This window comes from Callithrix jacchus, chromosome 10 (assembly GCF_049354715.1).
Source record: "Callithrix jacchus isolate 240 chromosome 10, calJac240_pri, whole genome shotgun sequence".
Lineage (NCBI taxonomy): Eukaryota > Metazoa > Chordata > Mammalia > Primates > Cebidae > Callithrix > Callithrix jacchus.
This window is the reverse complement of record NC_133511.1, coordinates 93,212,513-93,226,762: the sequence shown is the minus strand read 5'-3', so window position 1 is coordinate 93,226,762 and position 14,250 is coordinate 93,212,513.

Genomic DNA, 14,250 nt, shown 5'->3' with positions numbered 1-14,250 from the left:
AGAGCTCACATAGACCCTTCACCCAGCTTTCCTACAAATTACATACTACACTGCAATGATCAAAACCAGCACACTAACAAACATGGATACAATACTATTAACTGGAGTTCTTATTCAAAGTTCACTATTTCCCCCATGGTGTGTGTTTGTTTCTGGTCCTAGATGCAATCTGGGATCCTATGTTACATTAAATTGTCACTCTTTAGTCCACCAGTCTGTGAAAATTTCTGTTTTTTCTTGCCTTGAATACTCTTTTGATGATTACTGGTTATTTTGTAAAACACCCATCAATTTGGGTTTGTCTGTTCCCCCATGATGAAATTGAGGTTATGCATTTTTACCAAGCACAGAGGTAGTACTTATTTTGGTGCCTTATCTGCAGGATATGTGATGTCTTATTCGTGATGTTGGCCTTGATCACTTGATTTAAAGTGGCACTTACCAGGTTTCCTCACTATAACATTACAGTTTTTCTCCCTTTGTAACTGGTTCACATTTTGGAAGGGCTTCTTTGAAACTGAGGTAATACTCTATTCTGTTCAAGTTTTTACCTTCCAATTTTATTTAGTATTCATTGGTGGATCTTACAGTTGGAACACCACAGCAATTATTACTGTGGTGTTCCAACTGTAATTTTGTATTTTTTCTTCATTCTATATTACTAATTTGGATTCTTCTGTAAGGAAGAACTATCCTTTCTCCCCTATTTATTTACTCAATTACGTATTTGTATCACTATGCTTATTTTATTCTATGGATTTAATCAGATTTATTTATTTTGCACCTTAAACTTTCCTAGAGTTGATCTTCAGTTGACTTTTATCTTTTTGCAACATGTCCCCATCTTTTTAGGGGACATTTAGGGCACACTTTCCTTATTTCTGACATGACAAGATATTATATGATAGTCTTATATTTTTCCTGCCCCAGTCCTGGAAACAACTTCTCTAAAAAGCCCTTGTTTCTTCCATTGAAATATGGTCCTGCAGTCCAAATCATCCAAGCCAAGATGGTGCTAATATGCTTGTTAGTAAGAGGGTGTGATTGTATCTAAGCCCTATCAGTGGAGAGAACTAGGAATCAGATGTATGTACACTAACCCACACAGCAGCTTTTAGAATGTAAGTCAGCTCAGGTCATTCCTCTGATCAGAATCCACCTTTGACTTCTCACTCATCCTGTACAACGGCATACAAGACCATCCCTACCTGATCTTGGCCCGTCTTCTTCTCTGACCCTGTTTTCTTCTATTTTCACGCCACATTGTTTTCTTTGCTATTCCTCCAGTGCCAAGCATATTCCTATTTCAGGGATTTTCCCCTAATTCTCCCTCACGGCAACTCTCCTCACCTAAATGGCTTACTCTCTTAATTTAGGGCTCTCCTTAGATCTGCTCTGAGGGGATAACCTTCCTTACAACCCAATATAAAATGACAACGTATCCTCTCTCCATCGCAATAGTTCCTATACTCCTACCTTGCTTAAATTTTTATCCTGCATTTACCAACATCTAGCATATTATAGTTTCACAACTTCACGGGGTTTTGTCTGTCTCTCTGTTAGAACATAAGTTCTGTCCTGTTCAATTTTATGCTCCTCGTACCTAGAAGAGTGCCTGTCACACAGCAATAAATATTTGTTGAATGAATGAATTATTAAATGGTCAAGAGTATGAGCTTTAGAATTAGAAAAAAATCTGTGTACCAAGTCCCAACTACACTACAAAAACCAGCTATGGGAAACTGGGTGAGTTTTATAGGTGCTCTCCCATCAGTTTTATCACCTGGACAAAATAATATTTAAATCATAAAGCCTTGTTGTGAGAGTTAAATAAGATAATGTGAAGTGATCTTTACTGAATGAATTATTAAGTGCTTGTCAAATAATATACTCAATAAATGGTAACTATTAACATCATCACCATGATGATCAGCTTTTAATGAATCCAAAAGTGGGTTCACTGTGGACTCTCCCCCACCCCTTCTGGGGAGCCATGTTGGCAAGTATCCTCTTCCAATCGAGGGACTTCAGAGGCAAATCCTTGGTCTCACCTCCTGCAGCTGTCCCAGATATGTTTTTCCAGAGGGCCTGGGACCACTGGGACATTCTCCAGAGCCCTTAGGCATGTTTTAATGTGCTGGCCTGTATGAGGAAACTCAAAAGGTGTAAGTAATTTGTTTAGCAGAAATATAAAATAGGCCCCTTCTAGTTATATCTGGAGGGAACAAGCAGAGAACAAAGAGGAGGCCCAAGGTTTGCCAGGATGATACTAGGTTCCCACAAAGAACAGCTCCATGTGACCCTCCCCCAGAGGGATTAGGTTGGGTTGAGGGTCCCTAACCTCACCCCCAATGCCATTCCATGCACTAATTCCCAGCCAGTCCTTCAGGATCTCTGAAGGCAGCTGAGAACTAGGAGAGGTTTGGAGTTTCCTTGTATTACCTGGGTTAGGGGCTCTCCAGGACACCCTCCAGAAAGGTTTTCATCCAGGCTTCCCTGTGGGCTTCGGTTTGCTTCGCTCTCTCCTGATGCTGACACAAGGAGAGTGTTTCCATTCACCAAATTCTCCCTCACACAGTTTCTTGGTCTAATGCTGAAACGTGTGTGTAGACTCTGTCACAGCAGCTGTGTGCTGGGAGATGAGCCGAGACACCTGGAGGAGGCCTCCCAGCCATCCAGCCTTGGGAAGTAAGAACACTGGCTCCTTGCCATGAAGTGTTGATCCTTCTTATTGCAGCCTTAGAAATGTGTGGCATGAACCCTGGGTAGTAACTGGTCCCTGAGCTTGAATGAGGGGCCATACGATACAGGTACACAGGACCTAAAGTAGTAATTTTTATTAAAGAGTTTCTAGAAGATTTAAGGCAGGAGAGGAGACTTGAGGGAGTGTGTGGCTGATTTCCTAAAGCAGCAATCCAGTAGTAGAAAGGGTTGTAAGATGACATGAGATGCCTAGCGTTCCCCTCCCACTAGGCCACTTGGTTAGCAGTAATGGTACCTAACTTGAATAAATTATTATGAGGATCAAATGAGATTAATGTATAAGAAATCTCCGTATAAAGTACTATATGAATGCAAAATACCATCACTACCACCTTCCCATCTCTAATATATTCTAATCTGTCTGTTCTCTATTACATCTCTTTCTCTGTCTCTCTGCACATACACACACTCACTCATCCCATTTTTCCAGTTAGGTTGTAAAATGGGCTGTTCTGAGAATTGAGAACCCAGAAATAAAGCCAACTACATAGAGCCAACTGATCTTTTTTTTTTTTTTAAGATGGGGTTTCAGCATGATGGCCAGGCTGGTCTTGAACTCCTGACCTCAGGCAATCTACCCACCTTGGCCTCCCGAAGTGCTAGGATTACAGGTGTGAGCTACTGCGCCCAGCCAAGCCAACTGATCTTTGACAAAGCATACAGAAACATAAATTGGGGAACTGGCACCCTATTTAATAAATGGTACTGAGAAAACTGGCAAACCACATGTAGAAGAATGAAATTGGATTCCTGTCTCTCGCTTTATGTAAAAATCAACTCAAGATGGATCAAAGATTTAAATATAAGACCTGAAACTATAAAAATTCTAGAAGGCAATGTTGAAAAAACTCTAGACATCAGCCTAGGCAAAGAATTCATTACTAAGACCCCAAAAACAAATACAACAAAAACAAAAATAAATAAATGAGGCCTAATTAAACTAAAAGCTTCTGCACAGCAAAAGAAATAACAACGGAGTAAACAGACAACCCACAGAATGGGTGAAATTATTTGCAAACTATCCATCTGACAAAGGACTAATATCGAGAATCTGTAAGGAACTCAAAAAAAAGATCAGTAAGGAAAAAACAAATAATCCTATTAAAAAGTGGGCAGAGAACATGACTAGACAATTCTCAAAAGAACACGTACAAAAGGCAAAAAAAATGTGATAAATGCTCAACATCACTAATCATCAGAGAAATGCAAATTAAAACCACAAAGAGATACCCCCTTACTCCTGCAAGAATGACCATCACTAAAAAGTAAAAAAACCAGTAAATGCTGGCATGGATATGGGGAAAAGTGAACACTTGCACACTGCTGGTGGAAATGTAAATTAGTACCACCTCTATGAAAAACAGTATGGATTTTTTTAAAGAGCTAAAAGTAGGTCTACCATTTGATCCAGCAATTCCACTACTGGGCATCTACCCAAAGGAAAAGAAGTCATTATATGAAAAAGATACTTGCACACATAGATTTATAGTGGCACAATTGATAGTTGCAAAGATGTGGAAGCATTGCACATTGCTTGTCAATGGAACCTAAGTGCCCATTGACTAATAAGTGGATAAAGAAAACGTGATATATGTACATGATGGAATATTACTCAGCCATTCAAAGTAACAAAATAATGTTTTTTACAGCAACTTGCATGGAGCTGGAGGCCATTATTCTATGTGAAGTAACACAGAAGTGGAAAACCAAAACAGTATGTTCTCACTTATAAGTGGGAGCTAAGCTATGAGTATGCAAATGCATGCAGAGTGATATAATGGACTTTAGAGACTCAGAAGGGGCAGGGCTAGAAATAAACCACACACACACACTAAGGACAATGTAGACTACTCAGGTGACAGGTGCACTAAAATCTCAAGAATTCACCACTATATAATTCATCCATTTAACAAGAAACTGCTTGTAGCCCAAAAGCTATTGAAATTTTAAAAATTTGTAAATGGACTATTCTAGAGGATTCATCCATTCAGGATTAGTGGTGATGGTTAAACATGTGGGCTTGGTGCTGGTCTCTCTGGTTCAAAGCAGTTTTGCTGCATTCCAGCAGAGGGACTCCTGATACATTGCTTAATCTCATTGTGCCTCAGTTTCCTCATCTTAAAATGCTGATGGCAATGGTAATAGCCCCTGGCTTCACTAAGAAGTTGTGGTTTTTGAACCATGTTTATACCTATAAATACTCAATGAATATAAGCACCAATTTTCTCATATACAAATAAGTGATTTTCAAAAAACAGAAATGTAATCACATTTACTTTAGACTAAAACTACACTGTATGAGTCTGAATCTTTCTGTTTTGGTTCCTAAGCTATCCTAAGGTCTTAGAGATGCCCAATTAACATTATGAACATAAATCTTCATTGTGTGAGATGGAGAAAGAGCTGGTTTTTTGAGCTCTTATATTGTATGGATTCTGGCTGCCTGAGATGAACCTTTTGGGTCACACTCGGTGATTTTAATCTGAAGCTGAAAGAGCCAAATAAGAACAATATTATTGCTAAACTGAAGTCACCAGACAGTCCCTCCTTTGAATGCCTGAGGCTGACATTCAAAAATCTTCTCATTACTTGTGACGTGACCTCTTATGTGGCTGGAAGCCTTTTTTCAAAAAACAGAATTCCATTGGCACACGGCATTTCCCAATGCCAGTTACATGAAACACTTGTTTCTTGAGATGTTAACAGATGTCGCATGAAAAACAGGCCTATGTTGCAGGTTTAACTACAGGACTTCTCGGGCCTTTGACATGCTAATTCATGCTATGAATCTTCAAGATTGGACTCCATCCAAGTTGCCTCAAACTTGCCTCAAACATCCTTGACCCCAAACATTTCTATTGTGGAGCTTATAGGGCCTTGAGAAATAGTAGGGAAGAATATGGATTTGGAGCCAAACACAACTGGAAAAGTAGTCTCAGCTCCATGACTTACTACCTGCTATAGTAGTTTGTAAGTCAAAATATTTCATTTCTCCTACCCTCAGTTCTCTCACCTGTAAAACTGCGATAAAGTACATACTTCCTGATTTGTTACATAGATAAACCATATTTTGTAAAGCAAAATGATGTGTATATGTATGAGCTGAGGATAAAAATTAATGATGATATTTCTTGCCAATAGACTCTGCAGGTAACAAGTTTCTTCCAACTCTCCAAATCTGTTCTCTCTTATGTGGTGACCGCCAACCATGTGTGCATGTGTGGCTAGTAAGTGCTTGAAATGTGGCTAGTTTGTAAACCTAATATATATGCCAAATTTTGAAGACCTAGTTTAAAGCACACACACACACACACACACACACGCAAACACACACACACCCCAATTCTTTTACACTGATTACATGTTCAAATGATAATATTTGGTTACAGTGAGTTAAAATATCAAAATTAGTTTTACCTGTTTCCTTTCACTTTTAAAAATAAGTACACTTCTAAATAATTTTAAATCATATAGTGGCTTGCGTTTGTGGGTCACATTACATTTTTATATTGGAAAGCATTGTCCAAATGGTCGAATGGGGTTTTGAATTGTTCCACTTTCTAGCCTTGTTACCACCTCTTAGCTCATTGTCCAACAGCTGCATAGAGCCACTGACTGCTTTCTAGGCTGCTCAAGTAGTCCTTTGACGGTCAAGCAGGCCTGAGTGAATTTCCAGGATGTGGCCAGCATGATCTTTCCTGCCACTTAAATGCTCAGTTTGGTTTAGAAAGAGTTAATGAATTTTCCTAAGAAGATGAACAAGCTATTAATGATAGAGACAGATTTTAAAGTCAAGTTGGTAGAAAGCATGATTTGGTCTAGAGTCCACTGTTTTGGTCTGGACTTGTTATCAGAACAGCTCCACCCTTTATCAGCACCTCACAGACAGGCCAGCACTGCCAATTTAATCATGAATTAAGAGTACCTGTGTCAACTGGATCTTTTCAAAGGGCTGTTGCAGAGGTGAGTTAAGCAGATCCTTGGCCTCAGGGGCTTCAGATAGGTATTTGCTTTAAAACAAAGAGTTTCTGGGTCCATTAATGTTAACTCATCTAAGAGGATCAGGCTTCAAGGTGTACTAAGTACCTGAATATAGTCCAGGTCACTGGACAGAGTGGGTGATGTGGGAATACCAAGATGAGGGCAGAGGAAGGAAGAAAGAATTCCTCTAGGACTTTGACTGTGTCTGCTTAAAGACACGTATCACTGTCTGCCCTCTATATTTGTATGTGTGAGTATAAGTGATATGTAGAACACAGCACTGAGAAAATTTCCAATGAAGACTCATTCTCAAATCTGATTCATCTTTGTGTTATCAACTAATAATACAGAACCTTAAACTTGAATTTTCCATAAATGTATAAGGAAGTAAGTGAGAAAAAGAGGAAGGTAGGAATGGAAGGAAAGGAGAGAGGGAAGGAGGGAGAGGGGGAAATAAAGAGTAAGGAAAGAAGAACCAAGAAACACATTATGTTAGAAAATATTAGTCTGAGAGCTCCAGATAGTCCCCAGGCTACTTCAGGCTCCCTGAGCTTCTCAATTAAAATTAACCATTAAATTTCTGGAGTTGCTCTTATACCAAGCAATCTCCTTAGTATTTCCTCAAAGGAGGTCATCCATGTTGGATTTGTAAACATCAAATAAATCTTTTAAATTGTGCTACATACACACACACACACACACACACATACACACTCACACCAGCTTCTCACCATCACAGCATTAAGCTTTGGTTTTTATTTCAACTCAAAGAATTACAATTTTGTTTTTCATATTTGTGCCTAATCTCATTCCACAAAGACCTGAGAAGATTTACCACAATAATACCTATAATAAAACAGCATACCTATCAAATAAGAATCAGACTTTGGGAAACTAGAAATAGAAAAGGTATGCCAGGTAGACATCAACATGTGAGCTAGAAAGTGTGTCACCTGGGGACTGGAGGGGAGCCTTAGATTTGGGTCTTAGGTAGTGTTCTGGCTACAGAACTATTTCTGGAAGCCTTTTCTTTACCAGGCATGGAGACCTTTAAGCTTCCTTAAGACAATTCCCTTTTCTTCCCCGGCCAGCCCCAAAGGACAGACCAGTCTCCCGGTACTACTGGTACTACACTGCAGTGGACAAAGACAGGAGGAGGGGCAGGAGACAGCAGGAGCAGCAATTAAGAAATACCGATTACTGCCTTAATTGAGCTGAGGGGAAGCGTGGGACAGCCAGCAGTGTGGTTTGCGCCAGCATCCTTCCAATAAGCAGTGTCTGTGTGGGGAGGAAGTCTGGGCCTTCCCCTCATCCATTCTCAGCATTCCCATCAGAAGTCCCGGAAGCACAAGCCCAGAGCTGTTGGCAGGGCCAGGCTTGTGTGGGTAGATGGTGTTCTCTGCTACTTACTCCCTGCCAGTCTCGCCTTTTCCTACCAAAGCCCAGGCCTGAGCACGTCTCCTCTTTCCTGTAAGGCCAGTGGCATTCTGGTTGGCAGTGTTTCCTAAGGAACCCATGGCACTGTTGGGGGCCTAATTAGGGCCTTTAAGCACAGTGGCCATGGAGGTGGGTGAGGGTGTCCAGAACTGCTCATGGCAGCTGGCTGCAGCTGCCCCCAGGATCCCCACCACAGCAGCCCCAGCTCTGCCCTCCCAGCCTACATTCCTGCTAAGAGGGGTCTAAACCCTAGCCCACTGCCTGATTAGAGATGATGATGCTATTTTTAACAACTATTCCTCCCTAATGAGCTTATATGTCCCTGCTTCCAGTCAGAGCCCACGCCATGTAGGCGCTGGGCAGGGTGTGTGTCCGTAGCAGCTGGCTCAGCCCAGAGGCCCTCAGCAGCCTCATTATCACAATTCCCAGAATCCATGCAGCTCTTTGTCTAGGAGCTTGTAACTTGTTAGTGGCTTGAGGCTGATTCATGTCTTCCTTGCCTAGATGGGAATGGCGCAGGCCCCAGAAAAGCATTTATCTGGCTCCATATATGTCAGGTACTAGGCCCTGGAGGAACTGAGAACTTGTTTTCAAAGATCTCACACTTGGGGTAGATAGCTGAGAGGGAGACTATGTTGATACCCACAGTTACGCTCTAACGTAATTCATGCTGTCAAGCATGTAGCACACCCAGTCTAGAATAAGACAAGTATAACCCAGAGGTCATGGTTGGGGGTTCTTCTTGTTCCTTGAGATACAGGTAAGATTAGTCCCAAACTCCCCATTCCATGGCCACATAGAATTCCCAGAGCTGCCCTGGATTTCTGCAGATACATGGAGGACTTACATCATCATTGTCACCTCTGGGCTCCTGTATCTATGTGAGATGTCTATATTTTAAAACATGGACTCAGTGACAAATTCAGATATCTTCCTAGAATTTTACACTGAGACAACACACAGGCATACCTCAGAAATATTGTGGGTCTAGTTTCAACTCACTTAAATAAAGCAAATATTGCAACAATGTGAGTCACATGAATGTGTTGTTGGCTTCCCAGTGCATATAAAAGTTATGTTTATACTATATCATAGTTCATCAAGCCTGTAATAGCATCATGTCTAAGAAGGCAATGTACACACCTTAATGTAAACATACTTTATTTTTTTTTAAAAAAAAAAAAAGGTATTATCTGAACCTTCGGCAAGTTGTAATCTTTTGCTGTTGGAGCCACTTGCCTCAGGGTTGATGGCTGCTGATTTGCCACATTAATTGACTTTTCTTTAAAAAAGATTTATCTGTAGTGTGCCATACTGTTTGACAGCATTTTACCCACAGTAGAATTTATTTCAAAATGGGAGGCAATCCTCTCAACCCCTGCCACTGGTTCATCAATTATATTTATGTAATATTCTAAATTGTTTGTTGTCATTTCAACAATTATAATAGCATCACCAGGAGTAGGTTCCATCTGAAGAAATCACTTTCTTTGCTCATCCATAAGAGGCACCTCTTCATTTGTTCAAGTGTAATCATGTGATTGCAGCAATTCAGTGGCATCTTCAGGCTCCACTTCTCATTCTGTGCTCTTACTATTTATACCACCTCTGAATTTACTTCCTCCACTAAAATCTTGAATCCCCCAAAGCCACCCATGAGGGTTGAAATCAACTTTTTCCAAACTCTTGTTAATGTTGAAACTGTAACCACCTCCTACAAATCACAAATGTTTATAATGGCATCTAGAATGGTGAATCCTTTACAGACAATTTTTATTTTACTTTGCTTAAATCCATCAGAGGAATCACTATGTATGGCAGCGATAGCCTTACAAAATGTATTTCTTAAATAATAAGACTTGAAAGTGCAAGTTACTCCTTGATCCAGAATGCAAAATGGATGTTGTGTTAGCAGGCATGAAAACATGATTAATCTCCCTGTACATCTCTGTCAGAGCCCTTGGGTGACCAGTGCATCGTCAACGAGCAGTAATTTTTTGAAATGCATCTTTTTTCCCCCAAAGCAACGGTTCTAAGAGTTTAAAATATTCAGTAAACCATGCTGAAATTCAGGCTTTGTTGTTCTATTATTAGAGCACAGGCAGAGTAGATTTAGCATGATTCTTTTTTTTTTTAGACAGAGTTTCGCTCTTGTTACTCAGGCTGGAGTGCAATGGCGCGATCTCGGCTCACCACAACCTCCACCTCCTGGGTTCAGGCAATTCTCCTGTCTCAGCCTCCTGAGTAGCTGGGATTACAGGCACGCGCCACCATGCCCAGCTAATTTTTTGTATTTTTAGTAGAGACGGGGTTTCACCATGTTGACCAGGATGGTCTCGATCTCTTGACCTCGTGATCCACCACCTTGGCCTCCCAAAGTGCTGGGATTACAGGCTTGAGCCACCCCACCCAGCCTAGATTTAGCACAATTCTTAAGGGCCTCAGGGTTTTAAGACGGTAAATGAGCATTGGCTCCAACTTAAAGTCACCAGCTTTATTAATCCCTAACAAGAGAACAGACCCTACTTTGAAGCTTTAAAATCAACCATTGACTTCTCCTCTCTAACTATGAAAATGCCAGATGGCATCTTTCTCCAATAAAAGGTTATTTTGTCAACATTGAAAACCTGTCGTTTAGTGTAGTCACTTTCACCAACGATCTTAGCTAGATCTGGATAACTTCTTGGACCTTCTCCATCAGCACTTGCTGCAGCACTTTGTACTTTTATGTTGTTAAGATAGCTTCTTTCCTTAAACTTCATGAACGAAGCTCTGTTAACTTCAAACTTTTCTTCTGTAGCTTCCTCACCTTTTTCATCCTTTGTAGAAATGAAGGGAGTTAGGGCCTTGTACTGAATTGGGCTTTCGCTTAAGAGAATGTTCTTATATCCAGACCATTAAAACTTTCTCCATATCAGCAGTAAGGCTGTTTTAGTTTCCTATGATTCATGTGTTCACTGGAGTAGCACTTTTAATTAACTTCAAGGACTTTTTCTTTGCATTCATGACTTGGCTAACTGTTTAATTCAAGAGATGTCAACAATCCACTTTTCTGACTCCTTTCTTCTATCTGAGGCTTTCATCTCCCTGCTGTCTCTCAACCTTTGAGAAACAGAACCAAAATATGACATAATTTATATTATTTCATCTTGAAAATAAACCTTAACTATGCCGTATTATTTTATTACAAAGCCTGTTGCCTCCTATGCTCTCAGTACCTAACATTTCCTGTTGAAGTTTTTGAAATATATTCTCAGAGACAGGTCCCTCCCTAAGATGAATTCTATGTTTACTATTTAGGTAGTAATATTTTCATTTTATTACATTTGTTAAGGTGCCCTTCTACAAGGCAGGTAGCTTGCTAATTCTCCTACTAAGCCCTAAAATTCATTGCTTTAACAAATATTTTTGGGGCTATTTACTCATGGACTGAGTAAGAAGAATCAGCATTTAACAAGAAAAAAAAAAAGATTGCTCTCCTCATGAAGCTAACACTCGATTGAGGGAAGACAGAAAAGAAGTAAACTAATTCTTAATTTTGAAAACACTAAGTGGTATTAAGTATCATGAAGAAAATGAAGACGAGAAATGTGTTTGAAAATTTTTAGTTGAGACTCCCTAGATGTGGTGATCAGGTAAGTCTTCTGTGAAAAGGTAACATGTGAGCTGAACCCTTAATGACTCAGAAAAGCCAAACATGTACAAGTCCAGAGAGACTGCAGATCACGGAAAGGGAGGAGCAAGTGCAAATGTTTTCAGGGAGAAACAGAGAGGAAAGAGCCACAGTGAGTAAAGGGGAAAATGGTAAAACCTGAAGCCAGAAAGGAAGACAGAGGGCTGGTCCCACTGGTGTTATAGGCCAAGTGTAATAGGAAGGCTTTGAAGAACTTTAAGCAAAGGAATGAAATGATCTAACTTATTTATGTATTTAGTATTTTTGTTTGTTTGTTTGTTTTTGAGATGGAGTCTTGCTCTGCTGTTCAGGCTGGAGTGTGGTGGCATGGTCTCTGCTTGCTGCAACCTCCACCTCCCGGGTTCAAGCAATTCTCCTGCCTCTGCCTCCTGAGTAACTGGGATTACAGGCATATGCCACCACATCCACTAATTTTTGTATTTTTAGTAGAGATGGGGTTTCACTATATTGACCAAGCTGGTCTCAAACTCTTGAACTCAGGTGATCCACCCTCCTCAGCTTCCCAAAGTGCTGGGATTGTGGGTGTGAGCCATCATGCCTGGCCTAATTTATCTATTTAAAATATTACTTTGACTACAGGTTGAAGAATTTACATTAGATGGATGGACCAAGGGTGGAAGCAAAGAACCAGGTAGGAGGCAATTACTATTGTCCAGGCAAGAGATGATTGTGGTTTTGACCAGGTTGAAAATGAGATGAGGATAGGAAGACAGATTTGGGGTAAGTTTTAGAGACAGAATTGAGTTTTTGCTATTAGTGGGTTATGGAGGATGGTCAGCTAGGTCTACTCAACTCACAAATATTTTATTTCAACATCTGGAAGTGATGTTATACATTTAATGAAGGAGATGTGAATGCAATTTACAGAGCAGGTAAACAAGCATAATATTACACAGGGAAAACTGAAAGTACTACAATATGGCTCTGGAATTAGCTCCTTCCTAGGAATCACTTAAAGATATTATGTGACTTTTTTCTTTTGTTTGTGTTTTCTGGTTTCTACTAAAATATAAGCTCTTTGAGGGCCAGGACTTCTATGTTTTAGTCAGTAATGTATGTCTAGCATCTAGTATAGGCTGCCTAGCACAAGAAGGTGTTCAACTACTATTTCTTTATTGCCTTTCTTACTCAGTACCATATTGTATTCTCCATGTCACAGACCAATAACATGACACTAATATTTCTACTAATAATAAGAATATTTACCAAATGCTTTCTATGTACCAAGCATTGTTGTTAGCTCTTTGCATTTATTAAACCTTGTGAAATAAGTGCTACTATTTTCTTGATTTTAAATATGAAGAAACTGAGGCACAGAATGATGGAGTAACTTGCCCAATATGGTTTGCTAGAAAGTGGTAGAGATGGGATCTTATTCTAGATCCTCTGGCTTGCATCTACTACACTAGACCTTCCCCTTCTTCCTCAGTGCTTTTAACAGAAATACAGGGCATTCTTAGTTTCTTGGGTGCCATAGTTCAAAGTATCAGCTCCATAAAGTATGGGGTGTTGATTGTTAATAAGGCTCACTTTCCTCTGGTCCTGTCACTGTTGGGGTTTCTTTGAATGAATTCTTTCTGTGTCAGTACCCTGTTAGCCCTTTTCTGTTCTGCTCTAGTGGAATGGAGATTTTATCCATCTCTAAATCTTGGCAGGACTCAAAACTTCCAGATTGTGCAGAAAAATAGCCTGTTGGAGACTTCTTACGCATCTCTCAAACATCCTCTTGGGCCCCAGCTATGTGGGGTTTTACTCTGGAACCACATCAGAACCATGAGCCCAGGTCACAGTGTTCAGAGGGGCAACAGCAATCCATGACTGAGGAGATAGCGATGAAGAATGCAGGGAGAAAGAGATGGAAGCCGGGCCTTCAGGAATGCAGAGGGAAACACTGGTCCCTTCCTCTCAGTTCCAGATGTCACCAATCCCTGTTTGCTTTTTTTCTGTTTCATGAGCAAAGAGGGTTGTGTTAAAGAAGGTCTTTCTTCTTCAAGGACGTAGTAAAGGCCTGGAACTAGTTGCTGAGTAGCGAGTATTAATAACTAAAGCATGGGACACATTAAGCACGTTGCCTGACACATAATAAATGTTCAGTAATTGTTGGCAATTATTGTTACTGTTAATATTTGTTAGAGTGTCATGTTAAAATTACATATTACATTTTAAGCATAAGTGAGCACCATCTGTGATAGATAAACTCGGCCTCAAAGCAGGGTTTAGACCTAGTTCCTGTGGAAAGCCCGTTGTCCTGGGAGCTGATTCTGCTTCACAAGAAATGTTTTCTCACTCCATGTTTAGAATCATAATTTTATAAGATTGCAGCTGACATTAGAGGTCATTCCTGTCTGAGTTAGGTGCCCTCTGATGTTCTCACA